Raw genomic sequence first — 22,814 nt, forward strand, 5'->3', positions numbered from 1 at the left:
CTTTGCAAGTGTCGTAAACTGTGGTAGCATGTTCATGGCTGCCACACTGTCCCACCAGAGGGCAACTGAATTTAGTTCAGAGAAATCAGTCAAGACTGATGTTTCAGAAGTCATTCACTCCAGTCTCATTAAGTTGACTCAGACTAAGAACAGATGATTAATCTTCTTATCTTCTTATCATCTCCCACCAAAAAGCTCTATCACTTTAACACCTTCCTGAAGGCTCCTTTGACTGATCTGATTATTTTCCTGGCTCCTGATGTCTTTTTGACTCAATCTGATTGTTTACTTCCCACTTTTCTCCCTCTGCCTGCTCTTGTCTATCATACAGATATTGCTTTCTCTTTTCCCTCCAAGTGATGATGTAGAATAGAAGAGCACTGGAGCAGAGACCTTGCTGTCTACGTTCCTGGAGGTTAAAACTGAGCAAGTCCATCACAAACTTAGTGTGCTACCACATTATAAATTATAAAAATGAAAACACTACTTGACATCCAATGGACACAGATTAAATTGCTGAGAGAGAGAAGGCATATTTTTTAAGGACAGAAAGACACCTCTGATTTTGTTTGACCTCCTCTCAACACAGGCTGTAGAATATCATGTAATCACCTCCACATTCAATCAATATTGTATTGGAGAACCAGAACATTTCCTTTCGAAATTTAGGCAGGTATCAAGATTACTTCTGGGGAAGCAGCTACCCCAAAGCTATGTAAGGATACATTTTTTTAGCAGTCAGAAATATATGGCTACATCTGCAGATGCTAATGATTAAACTCATTTCCCTCTGTGGACCCTTCCTATTTTCTCCTTAAAGCCTCTGCCATACCAGAATTTAATGGGGAGGAGAGATATTAATTGACATACATCCACATCTAATTCCTCAAGTCAGAAATGAGCATGATCCAAAGGCATGGGGACAGACTATTACTGTGCTGGCCTAGCATTTGGGAACTTCCCAGTTTGTTATAGCCTCAATTTCAAACTACTTCTGTGCATTACATACAAACGGGTTAGATGACTGCAAAAAGAATCACTAATTTGACAGCAATGCAAACATTTTTGACATTTAAACATTATCCAGTAAAGGTGCATAACCCTTTTATTTGACAAAAATGAATACTAATGAGAACTCACACGTTAGAACCCTTCTGGGGTAAAGAGATGAGGGATCATATTTCTATTATTATTTTACATTTTTTGTAACAAATTAATTCATTACTGTACTTCAAAGACTGATTCATTTCTCACAGTGGTGGTCTAGACTTTTTTTTGTTCTTTTTTTTTCTGCTGCTATGGCTGCTCAAGTAGCCGCTGATTAATGCAACAGAATATTCAGCATTGCAAATGAAGAAAATACCAGAGATTATGTGCTTTCTACTTTCTCAAAGGCCAGCTGCTGTCCAGCTCAATTTATCATCTTCCTCTCCTCTCTCCCTCTTCACCCACAGGTTTCTTTGACATGCTTTCACTTCAGTATATGTTTTCTCTTGCTCCAAGGGTAATGTGTCCTCTTCCTAAGGAAGGCTGGTGAAAAAGAAAAATGGGTGGAAAGCTTGAATCATACATAAAGTGTGCATTTTACACACTCATACATTACTAGTGTGCATTAAAAATTACAGAAAATGGCACTGACAATGGGGAGCCTAAAACACTCCTTATTCCAACCTTGTGCATACAGCTTGGACATACTCAGGAGTGACATCTGGGATCTCAGAGGCTGACCTTTGATTGTGTCAAGTTTCTTTCTAAAAGTGAGTTTAGTTGAACTTGATTTTGTTGGTGACCTTGCCAGACTATGAGCAGGGCCAAGCTTTTTGTCTTTTGTTCACCTTTGTGTAGCTAGGAGATGATTTTTAGCAATGTTCCTCTTCTGTGTGGCACGTTGTATATTGGGTAGTGACCTCCACTGATAACCTTGCTGTCCCTCCAGTTTAGAAAAAACTCAAAAATGTTATGTGAACAGAGAGAACATTAAAGACGGAAGCAGAAAGGTTAAAAAATATGTGTTCAATTGACAGATCCAGCTCATGTAGCACTGGGAGGTAAAACATGTTATTTCTACTCCTTTTAACAGCTTAGGTATGGCTGTAGAAATGTCATGTAAATGGTCTCAAAAGCTGAATACTCTGAATAAGCCTGTTCCATGCCATATATCAAGTTATTGTTAAACACTGATAATACAGTCCCTTCCCTCATTTACTCCTGCTGAGGATCTCTCTCTAGCAAACAGTGCTTCTAACAGAGTTTTCTTCCTCGGCACCCTGGCCCAATTCTGCACTCAAGTTTTTTCCATGATTCCAATTTGTCTGTTTGCTGTCAGCTCCCCATGACAGGGGTATTGGGCCTGACTGAGAGGAGCTGAGCTTCCCAAGGCAGCCTTGGAGCTGTGCTTTTGTATCAGTAGATGGAAAGGTGTTGATAACACACCAGTGTTTCAGCTACTACTGAGCAGTGCTGGCACAGCACCAGCACTGTCTCTCCAGCACTGCCCCCATCATGGGAGGGGACACAGCCAGGACAGCTGATCCAAACTGACCAAAGGGATATTCCATATAATATGATATCTGCTCAGCAGCACAAGGTTTCTCAGGCTGAGTGTCCTTCAGCCACTGCTGAACAGCACCTGTGCACAAAGGCAACATATTCTGTCAAAGTAGAAATCAAGCCTTGCAAGATTTGCTAGCAATCAAATCTTCTAGGCAGACACTGGACATGAGAAAACAGGATATTGCCAAGGTGTCAAAGGACTTCAGGAGTCTGGTAAGACAGCCTCCTGAATCATTTAGACCTTCTTTATAGGTACAGAGAGGAATTATCCAAGGATCTCTCAGTGCTTTACACAGAGAAAAACCCAATTTGTGTACTTTGGCAGAGCTCCACAGAAACAAAAGCACAAGGGAAGATGGATGAGGGACACCACAAGGGAGATCACATGGCTTTCTCCACCAGATATTCCCCTGCCTTGACTGGGCCTTTAAAGAATTTACAACACTGTGCTCAAAACCTTTCTGCAAACCAGGAGAAATAATGTCTTTTTTCCCAAACAGGAGCAATGTTTTCAAAAAAGTAGTCAATTTAGATGAGAAAAAAAGAATATCAAAATGTTATTTTGCTTGTAGTTATGCAGGTCATTTAGCCTTTTAGTATCTATTAATTATTCTTCTTTGTCTAGGCTCATTATAAAATATCCAGCTGATACTGCTATTCTCAGTAGCCTGAGGAAGATACTTTGATGTTAAATGCTGCACTATCAGGAACATTTACAGAGTTGGCCTGGGTTTTTTAGCTTGTGTTACTTATTTGGGTTTTTGTTTGTTTGCTTATTTGGTTTTAACTCCCTCCAATTTAACTCCCTTTCATGTAGTCTGTTGCTCATTTAACCTGAATTAAATTTGCCAAAACTTTGTACTAAAACAAGTGATACTATTTTTCTGTTCTGTAATGGGGTTTTTTTCCAGCTATATTTTTGGTCTTTTCAGACTGACCTATGAAACAACAATTTTCTGATCCACTTCTTCAACAGTAATTGCTCTTGCCTATCTCAATCACCCAGCATAGAGTGTGTGCCTGAGGATTTATTCCAAGTGATTAAGATGATTTCCCAAGGATGTTCCATATGATACTTATTTGATTTACATCTCTCTTCATTTTCACTATTGTCTTCAAAATTACAAAGGTTCAATACAGGTTTTGTTTTTAAAGGAAATTATGCTGAGAACTTCTCACTGCATTAATGCTTCTGATGTTCAAGGATGTTAGTAATTTGTGTGTATGTAATTACAAAATTATGGTTTGCTTGGAACTTTGTCCTTTTATTCACCCTACATAAAATGTTAAGAATAGCAGAGCCACAAATGCACTTCATGGTATTTCTGATACTCTACTGAACTGAAGATAAAGTCTAATAATTACCTTTGTCATAAAGCAAATTTCTGCCTCTAGAGAGATGATGAACAAGGTTTTTGTGGTGTGCTGTCTAATAATTCAGCTGGTCACAAGGCTTCTATATGGCCATACACCTGGAACACGAAAATCATCTGCATTATTCTGAGGTTACTGGTAGAAAAATGAGATATGAAAATGTCACAACAAAGATAAAAGGATTGGATAGGGGCAGTTATGATACCTGGGATAAAATTAAAAGTTTATCTAATTTTGTGTTTTAGGGTATGAAGTGAACACCAGGTTAGTTCAGGAATAAATCCTTCCTCTGAATGTCGACCCTAGAGCACAAGTGGTGACTGATTGGAATAGCTGGTGACATGGCTGCAATCTGTCATCTTCCTTTGCTGAAAATACCTTCATCATTCTCAGACATTGAATGAACCAGTGCTATCTTGTGGTTTAGAAATTCCCTTGTTTTGACAGACTTGGCATTCCAGTGTCACAACAGAGCTGATTTCATGTTGGTCCTGCATGGAGAAAAGCTTGGTGACAATTCTCAGCTGCAAGGACACATCTGTATCAGTTTGCTAAATAGAATGGAACCCAAATTTCATAATTCATCAGCACATGGCCAAATAAGCCATCAGCTTGTATGGGATTTAGAAATGTGAGCACTCTAGAAGTACCTTGGTCTCTTTTTTCAACTCCTTTCAGGTGCGCTCCTAGAAACGCAAAAAATTGGGGAATCTTTGAGTTCCTCTGGAGCTGGCAGTTCTACAAAAGTAGGGCCAAATATTCACCAAATGCAAATCAAAAAACATTCACTGAGACTAGTGTGAAAAAATCAGGTAATTTTGTCAGAACCACTCCAGTTTATGACACCTGAAGTTTTGACCCTGAACCGATGAATGGATAAAGCAGGTCCTTTCCTTGCTTGCATGTCAAGTCCCCTTTGTCTGCTCACTAATGCAAAATGCAGAAAGAGGCACAAAAGGCATCCACAGTATCTGTAAAAGCATCCAAAGTTCAGTACTCTTTGCCAATTTTTCTGAAAGAATGGTGCTATTTGAGTGGCTGCATTTAGAGATATTCTCCAAAAGTCCTTGGAGAGTGGTATCAAAAATCTGAGAATAAGAATCAGCTCTAAAACATGGAACTATGAGAATTACTAGAGAGACCCAGAAAAAATTAAGTAAGAAATACACCCCCATTAACTTTAGCGTGTCCTAAACAATCAAAGTAATGCAAGTCTGAAGGTTCAGACTGTGTTGCTGAGTTGACACTTGCTGTCCCCACACCACTGTGACAGATTGCATAGCTTACAGCCTTTTGGGTGCTAAAATTCTAAAACAGAGCCACAGCTGACCTGGTGATCCAAGCCCACAAACCATTGTTTGGCCACCTGGGGTTTAAATAGAGATTGTGTATTACGAGTTATGTAGAAAAATTATGATTCTCTTACTATCCAAATAGTAAACTGGCTGTAGAAAATGTTCTAGTTCTTGGGAATGCCAAGACTGTGTCCTCTGGTACCTAATTGAAGCTACTCAGTCTAGGAGGAGTTGGGGCTGAGCTGACACAGCTCAGGGCCTCTCTGGGTCTGCAGTAGCATTTCAGCACTGCACTTTGTAGGTAGAGGAAGCCCCTATCATAAACGGGAAGACAAATTCCTCTAAGAATAATTTAAAACAACAAAAATGCTGGTTAACATCCTTCCCAACCACTGTTTTTAGGTGGCGTTTGCTCTGCAAACATGCTCTGAATGGTTCAAGTCAAAGGTTTAAGAAATGTATCTTGCTACACACATGAACTTCCATGTTCCTATTGTCTACATGTGGGGCCCATTCTCCTTCCTGTTTCCTTTTTGTGACTAGTGAAATAAACTAAGCCTGAAGGAGACAAAAAAGATTATAAACCCAATTTATTTCAGAGCAAAGGAAATAAAAAGGAGTACAGTCCCCAACTAAAATCTTTTCAACTTCCTCTATTTATTTAATATCTACCTTCAGTAATAATGAGTAAATAAAAAATTAGGCAGGAACCATACCCTTTCTCAAAAAGCAGAATCAGTCATCCTCTGTGCTGACGCAACCAAGAAACATAAAATTGATGTAAAGGAACAACAGACACTATTTTTTCTTCTAGAGAGTTATTTTCTTACAATGGAAGCCAATTAGTGTTCTCTGAAAAACCTGAAGACATCAGAGAGAACATTTTTTGTCTGAAAAGAAACAAAAAGAGTGAAAATAATCTGATCTAGAAAGACATTTTCATGTGCCTTCAAAAATGGATAGAGACAGAAAAAGAGACTACCATAGTTTTCCTGACAAACATAATGCAACTTTACTCTTGGAAATGCTGGAGTTCTGATTTTTCCATTAGTATTATCTACTGAAAATGTTCTGTTTCAGACACTGTCTAGCTTTGCCAAAATTTTCCTGCTGAATTATTTCCTTTAAACAGTGTAGCGAAGATGCTTCTAAAGCATTGCTGCCTGTTGAGATCAGGAGTTCAGGTACGAAGAAGTGTTTATTTTTTTCAAAAGTTCTTGCAGGAAGATTGTTGCTTGTCTTCATTTTGAAGTGGATTTTTTATTCACCTTTCTTTCTCCTCAAAAGATTCCTGTTTGCATTAGAGTAGCCTGAAGACAAATGTGACCCTGCTCTGGGAGAAGCCTTAGATCTTGCCTTGGGAAATGGAAAAACACCAAGACTCCGTGGAGCTGTGAGCCTGTCCCTGTGCAAACATCACTCATGGCCTGATACAGCCAGGCACTGCTGCTTCACCATCAGCCCTGAAGGGACCGAGCCAGCCTTAGAACGATGAGGTAAACAGCCTACCTGTGCCAACAGGCATTTGGGTTGATATTTGAACATGCAAAAACTGGACAATTTTGCAAACAAAGCCAGAAGGAACATTGGAGATACACAGCACCAGGGGAATGGCTCCTCTGAGGAGCTCCAGAGGCAGCAGCTGGCAGGGCAGAGGGATCATGGTGATGGAGATGTGCAAGGAGCCACAACACTTTCAACATTTCCACAAAAATCTAGGGGGCATTCGTCATGTCCAGGGACAAATTCCAATTTTGGACAACTTGCCACATGTTGTCATAAAGAAAGAAATACCAAACTAACCATATAAGCAAGTTCTTCCTGCAGCTCAATGGGCAGTTTGGTGGGAGGGAGCCCTAACTACCATGAAATATCACAATTTATTTTGAGCAGCAAGTGACAGTCAGAAAAGCAAAGAGAAGGGACTAAATCCTCCAGGTCCTCAGCTGCAGAGGAAGATGGTCAGCAAATTCCAGACAGCTTCAAGTGATGAAGCTGACACGTTTTAGGGAATTAGCACCTGACATCTGGAAATGATGAACACACTACTGAAAGGCAAGAGCTGGCTCTATTCCTTCCACTATCCTGCTAATACACAATAAAAAGGTGAAATAATCTTGTTGATCTTGTTGTTCCTAGTTGACCATGACTTTTTTTTTTTTTTTAAAAGTGATCATTTAATTTCCTTATCTAGATTTTGGAATCATATCAACACCTTCATTTTTTGGCAACAGGGAGGTTCTCCTGATGCATTTGCAGAGACAGCTAGCCCATTGCTGAAGTCCTTTATTTGGAAAGACAGCCTTAAAAAGCTGATGGTGTCATAAGAGAAATCTTGTATTTCTGTTTTTTTTCTTCAACAACATGACAGCATTCAATTTATCACTACAGAACTAGTGATTTTCTTGATCTTCCCTCTGTCTTAAAAGATTCTGGCTTTTAAACTATAATGCAAATACTTGCTAGGGCATTTGCAGCATGAAAGGAGTCATACCTATGGCAGCACTAAAAGATCAATGGACTTGAATAAAATCAGCATAAAAGTAGCATAAATACCTTTAGCATAAAAATAGCTGAGGCAGAACAAGACCAGTGGTTTCCTTGCTTATTCAAGTCATGACAAGTCATGACACCCATAATTTTGTTTCAGAGATCATTTCTTCTTACAGCTGTAGTTGTAAAAAAATATCTTCCATGCATCTCTCTAAATCAGAGATCTAAAGGCCTCTGCAGGCCTTAATAAGGAATTTCTTGTCTTTTGAGAAATTAAATAAACTTGTCAGCACACTAACATATTAGTTCAAATTTTTTATGATACCTATGAAAATCTACTTAATCTAAAGAGAACGTGAGTCCCCTACATGAAAAGTCATCACATCTAATCTGATTTAAAAATACTGTATGTGTATTTCAGGGTTTCCTGTTTGCTTGGCTAACATGAACTATTATTCTGCAACCTCCCATCTATAGTTCTGGTTGCTTTTCTGACTTGATTTGGTAACAATATTTTAGAAATGCTGAGGTCTTTCCAATGCCTTAAATCCAAAACAAGGGTCATGGGAAAAACTCTTATGCTTGAGTGTAACCACAGCAAAATGAATCCTGGGCCAGAGATAATAACTTTGAATGATAAAGGAAGCAGATTAAACACATGGGACTGTCCAGAGACATTTACACATAAGGCAGGCCACTAATGGGCAATGAACTAATGATACATCTTCAGAAAATGCTTCCTCTGTGCCCAGAACCACTAACGAGATACAGAAGAGCCATACACTCAGCCACATATTAGGCACTGGGCTTGGGAGACTTGTGTCCCAGGATGCCCAATTTAGTTGATATAGCAGGATGAGCTGCTCCAGACAGCAGGTCAGAGCAGGTGCTGCAGAGGTGGCAGTGAGTATTCCTCATCACATCACGGAGGAATTGCACCATAGCAGTTTAATATGTCAGACCTGAGTGTAAAATGTTGTGGTCTGCTGGGTGCAGTCAGGGATTGAAAGCATCTATCTGTGCTGTGAGAGCTGCACATATGATGGCACACAAGCATTTACCTCTGGGACTGATCTAAATGAGAGCATAAGCAAATGAAAGGAGAAACAGAAAGAGTAAGGCAAGAGAAAACAAGCCAAGATGCTACAAATGTAAACCTTTCTCAGTCTTTTTGTGATATTCTTCATGTGTATATCCTGCACTAGTTCTGCTGCATTGTTCTGTCCTTTAAACCACATGGACTTTACAAACAGCTTAAAAAAATCCAGCAGAAACATCCTGTTCTTATTCTAAGCTGTGGGATAGAACACATTGCAGACATGCAGAGTCAAAGATGAAATGGGCAGTGCCTGTTAATGGCAAGAAAAGCCTGTACAACTTACAGCATGGTGCTCTAATTAACAAAGAATGGAACAAAGATAGACATTCCAGATCTATGCCAATTCTCCTTCAAGTAATTGTACTTCTGTAAAGGAATCTGCAAGGACACAGTCCTAACCTGTGTGTGAATGGCTTTAACCTCCATGCATTGTTTCATCCTGATGGAGCTTTCCTCCTCATTTCATATTCCTTACGAATTTCTGGGCTCCAGCCAGAATCAGAACCAGAGATGAGGCACTGAAACTCTGAAAGAATTCCTGTATGGGAACCCAGACATGGGAAATCACATGAGAAATCATGCTGTGAAACTGCTGGACAGGTTTGGTGAACTTGAAAGATAAGGGTAGCCTGGACAAAACGTCACATTGGTGGTTATTGATGCAATTTGGATGCAAACTATGAAATGTAATTGGTCTGAATAATGTCTGTGCTTATATTCATGCCACTGGCAATGAATCTGTAAAGCAAAATGGCTGGTGCTGAGGACCAAATATCACTGGGCTCATTTTGGTTTTTATGTCATTTATGTGATTTTTTAATGTCAGATTTATATCAGACAGGGTCCCAAGCTATTTGCATCTCCCAAAATTCTCTGCTGTAGGAACAAAAGTATGATAAATAGAATTTACTTCAAAAGCACACTTCTGCCCTGAGATGACATAGTAACATAGATGTGTCTGAAGGTACTTGGCAATGACATATCATATCTGAATAACTAAAGTTTAAAAGTGCTTTATAGACATTCATTATAGACAATTAGAAAATGGTACTTCACCAGAAAAAAAACCCAACAAAACAACAAAATCTCCCAAATTCCAAAATATTCTTCTGAATTTTCAATGAAAAAATATTGGTGAAAATTTAAACACTTCTTTTTTCAAGCAAAACATACCAAGGTATTTTGATTCTACATTTCTTGGCTCTTTGCATCAAGCTTGTCTGATTCACTCAATCAGATTCCCAAATTTTAGCTCTGTGCTTTGGAAAAACAAGATCCATCTGGTAGATGCAGGCAAAACCACCATAAAAAGGATTAACTCATATGATATTTTTCTCATTCTCATTCCCAATCTTGGGGAGGACCCAGAAAAAAAATTCACAAGAAAAAAGGGCTCGGTTTTTACGGACGAAAAAACCACTTGACAGGAAGTATAAGGCTGAGCTTAGTGGATGAAAAAATAGTCAGGCATGAGAATTTGGTAACCATGAAACTGCTAACTCCCTGTGTGCTGGATGGCCTTTCCACTTAGAACATCCTGACCAAAAGCAGTTTTTGCCTGCTGACATGGAGTGACACCATTGCCATCAGAACTACTGTGAAGATGACACATGCATAAAACAGGGCATTTCTTACAGTAGGAATAGGGGGACACATGCAGCCAGAACAGAGCTGTAATAAACTGTCTTCAGAACAAAGAGAGCTACCTCTGAATTCAGTGGTCATTTAGTGTCTGCAGCACAGCTGGGTACAGATAAAAGGTTTGATTTCTCCCAGTCTGAAAGCCTCTGTGGCAAAGATGGGCTGGGAGAGCATTGCTTTGCCAAGGAGTTTGCTATTCAAATGTGCTGCATGTAATTAAGGGCATTTGCATGAAATTTCTACATCCTCAAGGCTCAGGTTAGAAACACATGCATCTGTCACAACCTGACATTCAGTGAAAGAAGAAATAGAGTTGAAATCATTACAGGGTGGTTATTTCTAATGAGAGAGCAAGCCAAAATACAAAGGAAGGAGACAGGAAAGGAAAGAATTCAGGGACTAGCAAGAGTATGTCAAAGCTGCAGTGTTAAGGGTAAAAAATCAGCAAAAAGCTTTTTCATTTCATGTCTTTCATCTTCAATTCTCAGAAGTTATAATAATTCTTAAGCCTGTGATTTGTATGTTAGCTAGAGGTTAATGATTTTTATTTATAGCACCTCAAGGCGAAGCTCGTTGACAATTTCCCATGGATGGCAACAATGTCTGGAATAGATTTTTAATCATGGGAATTATTGGGAGGATTTAAAAAATCTCGGCCTGTTAATGTTTTATTCAAATTTCAGGGCCCAGATGATGTCCTTTTGCAAAACATCTTTTAGACTCTGCTGGCGTTTTTTCAGACTGGTGATAAACAGGGTTTTTGGCTAATAGCACCATATAGCTCAGCAGTACAACTGCTTTGCTCTTTAAATTTTCTTGAGGATAATTTTAGGCAAAAAGCAATTACCCAGTGTTCTGGATTCAGCTGGGATAGAGTTAATTTTCTTCCTGATAGCTGGTCCAGTGCTCTGTTTTGGATTGGCTTTGAGAATGATGTTGATAAGCCAGGGATGTTTTAGTTGTTGCTGAGCAGCACTCACAGGACTTGTCAGCTTCTCTGTCCTGCCAGTAGGGAGTTTGGGGGGACACAAGGAGCTGGGAGGGGACACTCAGGACAGCTGACCCCAGCTGGCCCGAGGGATATTCCAGACCATGTGGCACCATGCTCAGCATGGGGAAAAGCTGGCTGGGGGTGGATGCTCAAGAACTGACTGGGTATCAGCTGGTTGGTAATGAGCAATTGTTTTGCATTTGCATCACTTGTTTTTCTTGAATTTTATTTCAACCTCTTGCTGTTATTTTCTTTTTAATTAAAATTATTGGCTTTGTTATTATTATTATTATTATTCAATTTTTAAACTGTTCTTATCTCAACCCTGGAGCTTTCTTACTTTTACTTTTCTGGTTCCCTCCCTGTCCCAGGGAGGCTGGAGGAGGTGGAGTGAGCAGTTGTGTGGTGTTTAGTTATGCACTGGCTTAATCCACAACCTTCACCTGCTGAGGACATCCAGATTCCTTCTTTAGATCTCTTTGAGAGGTCATGTTGGTACTACTTTAACATAGTGCCAGCAGTTACAAGAGCAAATTTACTCTTTTGAGGGTAACATTCTGCTTTACAGTTAGGGGATGCTCCAAACCACAGGCATCTTGCTGAAACTACAAAACCACCTTAATCAAGGTTAAACCCTCCAAACTCCCGCTGTGATCCCGCAGAGTCAATTAATGCACTACTTTTAGTAGGAAAAAAAAAAAAGAATCAAGTGTGAATAAAATATTTCTTCCTTTAAATAAGGTTGAACACTGAGTTGAAACCTTGGTCAGCTTAGGTCTGTGGCAAATGCTTTTTTTACTAGCAACAGAATTTAAGCAACAGAAAAAATATCCCTGGCAAACTAACAAAACCCAGACAGTTAAAACACTTAAACAAATAAGGAAAGCTTTAACTTTAACACAAGCTCTTTTTTCTTTTCTATTTAGGTACAGAGAAATTTTTTGTGATGCTGCCTCCTGGAGTGTCTTTCTGTTGGTAATGGAGGTGGCCTTAATTGCCCTCTTGCAAGTCATTGTTACTTGAAATGAGCTAACAGAAGCTTCTTCTGTTGATTTCTCTTATGAGTATGAATATGATTTCCTGGAAACAATTAAGACCAGAGAGTGAGGAAGAAAGAAAAACAAAGATAAATGTGCTGCTTCTGATTCTGCAGACCATGGCATGAAGTGTCTGTGTAAGAGAAACAAGGGTTGGTGAACATCCCTAGAGCTGCCTGGGCAAACACACATCACTAACAGCTTGTTTCAGACAGAGATGCCTTCCTGGTCACAGGCTCAGAGCAGCACAGCCAGACTTCACAGTAGATTCTTTTCTTTAGTAAAATGCAAAGAAGGAAGAAAGGAAACAGAGTCAAGAAGAGAAAGAGCACATTTCAGATGTAGCAGCAGTGGGGAAATAAATAATCTTCCAGGTGGAAAACATTACTTTTTTTATGGCACACTTAATTTCTCCAGCCTTCAGTAAAACCTTGACCAAAGGCTGACTGATAATTTTGGTGGAGGCTGTGGTCTCAAAGCCTTGCAAGAAAGGCAGAAAGGGTGGAGAAGATTGTTATTTCCTCCCGTTAGTAATGCTGGTTTCAGCACTAAATTAAAAAAAAATCTCAGGTGTTTTTTCCATCCTCTGCTCACATTTCTTTCTGCTGTTTCTGTTTAGTTCAGGGGGTGACATTGGTTTAATAGCAGAACGTATGCCAGGGTGTAAAATGGTATCAACAGATTTAAAATTTCATTATATCCATCTTTTCATCTTTAAATTGAAGCTAAATTTTTAAATAACTTGCAGTTGTTCTTTTTTTATTTGGTCAACATAAATTGCTTGTACTTCACATTCAACTTTGAAAATAGACATTTTCCTTTGAAACTTTTACAAGAAGCTTCACTTTTTAATTTTCATTTCTTTATTTACGTTCTTTTTATACTATAAAATAAAGCCTTAAGTGATGCAAAGAATTTAATCTGCACAACCGGAGTTATTGATTTAACATCCAAAAAGGATTAATCACTGGATTTATATCCTGTCCTCCATTAATTTGACTAGTCTTCCACAACCATGCTCTCCAGAGACAAGCCTACATGAAGAAATATATTCCCTGTTAATTCCATGTTGAAAGATCAATGAAGTGACCCAGAACTCAGTGTTAAAGTTCATCTTACTCCATTCTACAAAAGGTTTCATTCCTTTACATGCCACAATAGTATTTTATGTTGCAGCCTCCATTGACAGGAGGAGAACAGATGCTGAGATTAGGCAGAGATTAAGCACAGTCTCAGCATCCACAGCAGTTCTGCTCTCAGGACCCTCTGCCACCCTTTCTGCCTCTTTAGAGGATGTCTGTGGGGTCCTGGTCTATGGCTGCAGTATCTCACCCAAGGTACTGAGAGCACTACAGCACAAAGGTTTGAAATGCACATTTCACCCACCATAACAACAACTTTTTGTTTATGTCATTGGGGACACAAACACAAATTACTTTTGTTAATGCAGGAATTGTCTTCAGGACTCATGAGCATCATGAACTCTAATGGCATTTATGGCTGACTTGCTGTACCAAAAAGCACAATAGCCTCCTGATTACATTTCCATTTACGAGTTTAGAAGGCTAATTTATGAAAACCGTGTTTGGAAATAATGCAACTGAAGTATTTTTACTAGTGTTGATGTTACATTAGATATAAAGAACAAGACACGGGCTTATTCTACATAATAACCAAGGGAAAGAAAAATATGCAGCCACTTCTCTGCAGTCATAGCTCACATCTCTGAACTGACCAGAGACCTTTCCTCCTGTCAGCTTTATGAAGTAGCATGGAAGGCTTCCCTGCAGTCCAAACCCAAATTTTGTTTCCACAACTTCAGGAGGTTTAAAACTGAGAACAGGGTAGGATTACAACTGCCTACTTAGATCATCCTAAATCCATCACAAATGCAGCCTGAGGAACCTAGTGAAGGCTCAAGTACTTTACTACTCAGTCTCATTAGATTTGTTTTCTTTAGTCTTTAGTCTCTACTTGCCCTTTGCACAGAAGTCCCTAAGTAGGATGTCAAAATAAACAGTACCCAAGTGGGAGATAAACATTTGATTTTGTGATGTTAAAGTTAGTTTCAGATGGCTAAACTATCCCATAATGCCTCAGAATGCATCTCAATTCACACAGGGAAAAAAACTTACATAAAAATGAAAGAGCAACCTAAATCTACAGAGAACTGCTAAATACTTCCATATTGCAGCTGATGTTATGGTCTTTAGGAAAGATCCACAAAGGCCTCCAGACAAGTATAAGACAAGATATGACCATTAGGCCATTTTTGCACAAGGCCAAGGTCATGTGAAAATGTTTTCCTATTTTTCATGTTCTTTGAAAAATCAGTATTTCTCTCAGAAATGTTATATTGTACACAGAGTTCCATAGCAGTAGCTTTGCACTGCATGTATGTGACACTTTTTGAAACTGCTGGAAGATTGGATATAATTAAAAATAATGACAGATTCTGCTAAAAATACTGAATCAGAAACTTCAAACCAGATTTCCTTCATTCAGTTGGGAAGTTGGGACTTTGCCCCTTCTTTTTATTTTTTGCAGGGTCAGGGTCAACCCTTGAGGAGGACAACAAATTGGACTGATGGAGACATCATGTTCTGACCAGGAGAGATGATTGCTGCAATGGAACTGGAGAACATTTGGGAGATCACACTGACCTTGTAAAGTCCAAGTGACTCACACCATTGGAAAAGAGAGGGGCTCTTATCAACACCAAGAATAGTCTTGCCATGTACAAAAAAGTGAAGAAAGACAGAAATGGAAACAATTGTTTCCACAAGCAAATTGCCAGCAGTCTGTAGTGCCCTGAACATTTAGAATCCATGGCAAAGCTTATATTTCTATTGTGCATTTAAAAATTGCAGTGCAGTCACCAAGTCCAACTGAAATCAAAAGAAAAGGGATGCTGTTTTCAAATTATATGTCAAAGCAGTCTGGAAGCTGTAGTCTTTCTTTCGTTATTATTTATTCTGTTTGCTTTGGTTACCTCACAATACATGACCAGAACAAAACCTTAGAGAGAAAGCATTTCCTTACCCAAAGAAAACTTACCAGATTTTGAAACATTTTTACCTTCCATAAAAGGACACAAAAGACATGACAATTTTCACAAAATTAAAATCTCCCAAAAACTTGATCAAATTTTGCCTAGTTTTATATTTTGTTTTCCCTTTCAGCAGAGATGAAGCTTCTGTAAGTGAAGTTTCAAAACAAAAAAAAAAGCAAAGCAAAACAAAAGGCACTTCAGATGATAAGAAAATCTCTGGTTGTTTAGTGTGTCAAAATCAAGCTCTGGATTATTTCCACATCAGCTTTATTGAAAACACTGGTAAGGTAAATTGAAGGCCAGGTGCCTCAAAACCAGCTGTAACTCTGTCACAAAATGGGGCTTTTCACCAGAAAGCTGCAGTGAGGAGAATGTATCCTGACAGGTTAGTCAGAAAATGACTTTGAGTACTGATGTGACCCCACTGCTAGAAAAGCTGATGCAAACCACCAGACTGTCCCCCAGAACCACAAGTTTCTGATGTGCAGAGATGCTCTCTAACCTCCTGCACTCCAGGCTTCTACCTGCTGGTTGCCTGTGCTGGAAAAGGACCCAGTGACAAAAGTAGACCCAATTCCAGAGTTACACAGCAAAATTTATCAAATTAATTTTCAAATGGAACATGTGTTGACCTCAGCTCTTTACTGGTGCAGGATAAATTTCAATAAAATCAGTGTTTTTCAGTAGATAAATATCCTCAGATCCCTGCTCAACTCATTTAAACCATTCAGTACTGCTGTCCTTTGAATCTATATTCATTTGCTCCAGCTAGGCATTGTTCCACATCCTGATCAACTCAGTCTCAGTTGATTCATCTTTCTTATTACATGAGAATGTGAGCCTTAGAACAGGATCTAAATGAGGACAGTACCTTATTAATTCAAACATCAACTGATGGGAAGGCAAAATAATTTTATTGCAGTCCCTTCAGCAGTGAAATACAAATGACTACGGCAGATGTTACCATGAAAATTTAACTCTGAATTTCTGTTCCAGAAACCAGCCTATAATTTAACTTTTTAGCCAGGTTGGCACTCTTAGCAGTGGTGCACTACCCTGACTTCTTTAATATCTTGACTGAGGAAAGGGGAGTTGTCCTCTGATGGCTTGGTATGCAGTGACACCCACTACAAGCACAGCTGACAGCACTGAGAATGAATTTGCTGTGTAATTCTCCATGATCAGTTAATCAGAATTTTGGCTACCATTTGGACATAAAGTTTGAACATTACATCTTTATTCCTGCCCACCCACAACTGACAGACTGGGTAATTTCAACCACAATTATTCTTTTGAAAACACGGTGAAGGGAAAATACATTAAACTGGTTTGATTGCAAAGAGTCCTGCTCTTCCTTTTTTTCAATAATGATTTTCCTCCCAGCCTCTGTAGAGGTCATTTACATTTGGGAACAGAATAAAATCTTGTCACTGTCTTCTGCCATCTGAAAAAACTGTCCAAATTTGATCAAGCTATGAGAAAAATGCAATTTACACACCATGTATTCTCTAGGAACTTCATAATCTGTTATTTTAACCTTCAAAGATTTCTTCTAGAGGATAATGTTCTGGTCCAGTCTCAGAGCTCTGCTCCCCACATAGGGGCATGCTGAAATCTAATGTACTGACAATTCTGTGGAGTTTGCTTTAAAAACAAGTTAGGAAAGAGAGTGCACATTTATTTAATACCATAGGTTTTGTATGAACTAAAAACTGTCAGATGTTAATTTACTAAGGGAAGTTGCTTATAAAATGTAGATACTCCTGATGATTCTGTGTACCTAGCAGTGTTGGAAATTAGAAAAAAATGTGAAGAAAAATAATGGGTAAGAGTAGTATGAAGAAATCCATTACAATAGCAACTGAAACAACCTGCACTGCAGAAAGAGCTCATGAGGAATGGTAAGAGTTTCTGTGACCCAGAGCCATGGGACTGGTTCCTCTGTGAAGGAAAACTAAGGTAAGCAAAACTTTATCGGTAAATGTCAAAAAGTAGGGGAACCAGCAGCATTAATAAACCTGTTTTAATACATTAAAGATTCCAATGTCACTTGTCCTGTCCTTTGAGACTGGCATAATTCCATAGTTGCATTTTCTGCATACATCTGTTCACTTGGCTTATCTGATAAGTGTGTTCAGGCCAGGCTATGAGACTTGTGATAAAAGCTGTGTGATATCTTCTGCTTTGGAAACAGATTTTAAGTAAATCACCCTGATCAAATTGAATTGAATTAAATTTCTTCCAACAGCTATGCATGCTCACCAGATGTGTTAATGCATTATTTTAGGAAAACAGCAAAGACATGGGGAGAAGAAAAAGGATCAGGGACTAATTTGAAGGGAACAAAATGAAATGCACGCATATAATGGAGAAGATATCTCCCCAAGCCCCTAAAAGGTGTTCAAGATTTCTACATCTGTGTTCATTTTCTGAAAGAAATCAGCTGTGAAACAACCATCGGAGTGAAAGGTTTGCCAGGAGACATCTACAGAAAACTTACTAAGAGTTTAAGAAGAAACCATTTAATTCTGGGGAAAGACTGAGAATTCCTTCAGAAGGTTAGTTGCCCAAGTAAGGGGCTTCTAAATAACTGAAATGAAATGCAAAGACAGAACACTCAATAAGTGGGGGAAGAAAGAGATAAGCAGCATGAATATGAAAGCACTGCTTTGGCAAGGGTAAATCCCAGGTGGAGAAAAAACTAGCAAAGGATGTCCAGAGCAATAGGAAGGGATTCAACAGATATAATAGTTTCAAGAGAACTTCTGGGAAAAACTGGGTCTGCTGCTCAATGGGGAGACAGCACAGAGACACAAGGAAGGCCAAAGTATTTCCTATCCTTGTCTTGGCAAAGATTGCTCCTGTACTTAAATGTGTACCAGCACAGCCTAGAAAGAGGGAGACAGAAGGCACTGAGTGGAGAACAGGTCCTATAATGCTGAGCTGCTCTGACTAATCACAGTGTAAATTGCTCAGCCTGGTTACCCCAAATTAGTGGCAGTTTTTGGTGTTTGTGGTCATTATTTCTCTAGGCAATTTTAGCTATGAGAACAGGAAAAGTGGAGGGAGAGAGGGATGAAGCAAGTCACGAGCACTAGGTGTACTAAGCTGTTCAATGTTATTCCTGCATGTGGCAGTCAGTGTCGGGCAGGTTCATTTCTGTGCCAGCCTCAGGGGCTGGAAGAGCCCTTCTGCAAGGCTGTGTGCTTGAAAAAACCGTTATCTTTTCCGTCTTCCCTTGTCCCTCTTGCTCACAACTCCCTCCTTCCCAAAATTAACATTTGAATTGAAAGTTCAAAATGTGTCAGGGCTAACAGGGGTTACTCTTGCAAATCAAAGGCCCACCTACCAATCTGCTCAGAGTCATAATGTCTGCATTAAGAAAAAAGCTAGTCAAAACCTAGTGATTAAATCATTAGTTATGAAAGCTCTTCATGTCCTGACGACTTTTATGTGCTTGGAGAGCAATGTGCTAATCTGAATCACGATGATGTAAAGAAATCTCTTCTGAAATCCAACTTCATTTTCATGTGGCAACTGCACTGTCTGAGCTAGCAGCAGTCCCTAAAGATAAAACACAGCAGCTCTGCTCTTTCACCTTAAAAAACTTGTTGCTGAAACATCCTGTGTGTACCCATTCAAACTCCAGATGTTAATGGACCCCAGAGTTATTTTGGTAGGCACCTGGTTGGAAAGCTGTATCAGATGTTTTCTCTGGAGGAGAGAGGAATATTCTTTCCTGAGAAGTGAAGTCTCTGAGCAAGAACATAGGAATGATGATTTTGCTGCTTGGCAGCTGATCATATGAAAAATTCTGACAGAAGTAAAACTATTTGTCATGCAAATTGCTCAATTTCTCCTTTTGCAAGAGCGCTTTCACTACAAGACAGGAAAAGACAATGCTTAAGTGCCAGCCTACCTTAAGTTTAAACATAAAGAACATTTTCTTCAGTGGACTTTCCTGAGCCACAAATGTGTCCAGGTTTCCAGTTTGGCAGCGTGCCCTTCCTGCTGTTTGGGTTGACAACTGTCACCTCTACAGAGCCAGTTTTACCCCAACCATCACTGTGGTCTGCATGCTCAGCTGATGCAAAGAGATGAGTATAAAAAATATTCTGAAAGAGACCTGTTTTAAGGAAAAATATTTCACAATCTGCCATGAAGACTTCAGATGGTCCTTAAATAATAAGCCAAGAAAAATACAAATTTTTATTCATATGATCCCCAGGAGTACAAAAGTTACATTAGTGAGAAAAATTATCTATTGTGTTTTTTATAAACAGAAAGTGTCTGCATATCTACATGGTAAGCAAAGACAAATATATAAACAGCCAGCAGAGCCTCAGGAACACTTCTTGCTAACAAGTTGCATCTGCAATAATAGAAACTACTCACAATTAATCCTTTTCCCTGGCATCCAACTATTCACTTTCTCACACACAAACAGAGCTAAGGCAAAAGAATTATATTCTAATTACCTCAGCCAGGTATATTCACATACTCAAGTGTAATTCTTGTGCAAATTTATTCTTTATGGCAAAGGAAGACTTGTTGAAATGGATTTTGGACAGCACCAGAATAAGGCTCATTATTTCCTCTCCTCAGCAGCAACCTCATCTTACTGGAGAGCAGCAAAAGTAACAGACTTTAAAATGATGGGGAGAGGGTGTAGCTGGGCCTGGGGTGGAGAAGGATTCCCCTAACCTCAATGCCCACACAATAAAAACCCGTCAGGACTGCACTCCAACTGAGCATACAGGCAGTCTGAATGTGGCAAATGTCTCACTCCAAGGCAAAAGATGACTCCAAATTCCAGTGAAAAAGGGCACCAGAAGAGGAGCCTGAGCATCATTTGCAGGGCACAGGCAGCAAAGCCACAGACTGAGTGTCTGAGGGAGTTTAGAATCATTTCTGTCAGAGAGACATCTGAGATTGCTGCTGAACTGTTCCTTAGCAAATACCTCTACCAAACCCAGTTTCACTGAGCCTGTGCCAAGGAAGGTGAAGAATGATCAAAATTCATTGTAAGAATTCAAAAGAGCAAAAATACCAAATTTAGAAGCAGTTTACAAAGTGTCCAGGTTAAGTTATGTTTTTTCCTTAGAGCTGAGTTACTCTAAACAGAAACTAACTCAGTTTTCAGAGTTGCTCATTATGCAGTGATGCAGACTATGAGCCAAGTTAAAAAAAAAAATGAAATACATTGGTTTTATACAAAATTGGACAAACTAGTTGTAAATATCTCTGAAATGAGATCTTGAACATACAGATTATGAGACAGTCTGAAAAGCCTAGGGAAAATATCTTTATGGAATCTTTATTTTAAATCAGTCAGAACATTTAAAATTTTTTTGCCTTTTTTCCCCCTTAAAGCTGCAGTGCTTGCAATCAGTTGACCATGAAGTTTTTTCACCCTCAGGTGAAAAATATGTTCCACTTTCCAGGATTGTGAAAAATAAATATATTTTTAAATTAAATATATGCAGAATATAATCCAAATGATAAATTAAGCCAAATATCTATGTATTTTATAAAACAACAATAACAAACCAAATAACCTTGCAATTATCATGTTCAGCCCATGAAGATTGAGTAAGAATTTATTACACTACTTAAAAAAACTTCACTAATCAATTAATGAACCAATCAGCCCTGTTCTGAGATTTTTGAAAGCAAAATAAAATTGGTTTCAGACAGAGAAGACTCTTGCATGGACCTGAGTGTTGTGCTGTATTTTAATAAGAAATGGTTCTTTTTCTGTTTGCAGCAGCTGATATTTATTGACTTTAACTTTGAAATAATTTGCTCACAGAAGTATATGCACATATTTTAAAACCACTGTTGTTGAGATTTTGATCTATGAGTTTAATATTGAATATATTCCAACATTTGCATCCCAGGTCAAATAGCCAGGTATTTGCATTTAAATGGATTATCAGCATATATTTCTTGTTCTTGTAACTCTCTGTTCTTTCCATGCAGTTGTTAGATATGAAGACTTCTACTGATGCAGACAGGATTTTAGTAATCAGGGCAGGAGACAGGTTAATATACTTTAAATTAGATATAATGCTATTTCAATATATGCTATCACACTGATATCAAATCCTTGTATGGAGCATCATTTCCCAGCACACTGAACTCCATTCACCCAGAAAGGAGGCTTGGGGGGACAGGCTGAAGTAGCAGCTTGGTGTAGCAGGAACCAAACATCAGCAGAGGCTGGGATGCTGGGATATTGGGATATCACTCCACTCCAGCAGTGCTCCTGCCTTTGAACCCGGGCAAATTCCTGCCTGGTGCCCCTGTGCTGACAGAACACACAGCTGTTTTGCAGAGGTGCAGTGGATTCCCTGACCAACATCAAGTGTTTTAACTGGGTTTTTACAGGAGCTCAGCAGCAGAGGTTGAGATGAGCCTCATGGAAGCCAATGCTCCATTTTTATCCATCCTACTGGAAGCATCACACACTGTCCTTGGCACAAATCCCTACAATATTCTGTCAATCTAATGTTTTTCATTCAGTTACAGAGAGAAAATTTATGTTAGATGTTGGCAGAGAAATAAAAAACCAACCCTAACTTGCTTTTACTTATGGGTAAGGTCTGTAATGGATCACCTGGAGAGGCTGAGGACTCCCCACAGTCAGAGCTCCCCAGGAGATGGACACAGAAAGAACTGTCTGTAACAGGAGCGATAGCAAGGGGACTTCACAAGAAAGCTTTGCTGACCTGCATGGCCTCAAGCCTAGAGGAGTTCTCAGGGTTCTGTCCAGCCTTCTTTTCTAATATTTAATGAAATCTGGTTGAGAATTCATAAACATTTTGCTGGCTGCTTGTTACAAATAAACGTGGCTCCAATCATACAGCTCTTTGATGGGAGCCTACAGCACTGGAGGAGATTACACCTGGAGGAGCTCAGGGAGGCTACAGCAGCTCCCTCCCTGAGATAGAACCACCACCCTGGCTTCCCAGCTGGCAAAGAGCTCCTCCTCTCCTGTGCTCTTGCTGAGGTTCATGGCAGCAAGCAGCCAGAAATTTGGCAAGTCCTGCCCTGTGTCTGATTGTACTTGTCCCACTGGTAGGGAAGAGGAATGGTAGGTAGACACACCAACAAAACAGCAGCAAAAAAAAATTTGCATGTGAGTTATCTCAGAGACATCCACATCTCCAGCTGGGTGAAACTCTGTGGGAAATCTTTTGGCTGATACTCTGAAATGTACAAGTTTACTTTGAAGCAGCAAAGTTGTCCAAGTCCTTATACTATCCACATTTTAAAA

The 22,814-nt window shown here is 39.2% G+C and overlaps 1 long non-coding RNA gene across 1 annotated transcript in view; it reads right to left on the bottom strand.

Moving 5' to 3' along the window:
• Window positions 1-947: 947 nt before the first annotated feature.
• Window positions 948-22,814, bottom strand: part of LOC135306806 (uncharacterized) — a 127,849-nt gene continuing 105,982 nt past the window's right edge. Inside the window, exons 2-3 of the long non-coding RNA XR_010367577.1 lie at window positions 3,919-4,025; window positions 948-1,530 (exon numbers count right to left, since the gene is read on the bottom strand). This is a non-coding gene — a long non-coding RNA (uncharacterized LOC135306806). The remainder of the gene's footprint in view (window positions 1,531-3,918; window positions 4,026-22,814) is intronic.

Source organism: Passer domesticus, chromosome 8 (genome assembly GCF_036417665.1).
Source record: "Passer domesticus isolate bPasDom1 chromosome 8, bPasDom1.hap1, whole genome shotgun sequence".
Taxonomy (NCBI): Eukaryota; Metazoa; Chordata; class Aves; order Passeriformes; family Passeridae; genus Passer; species Passer domesticus.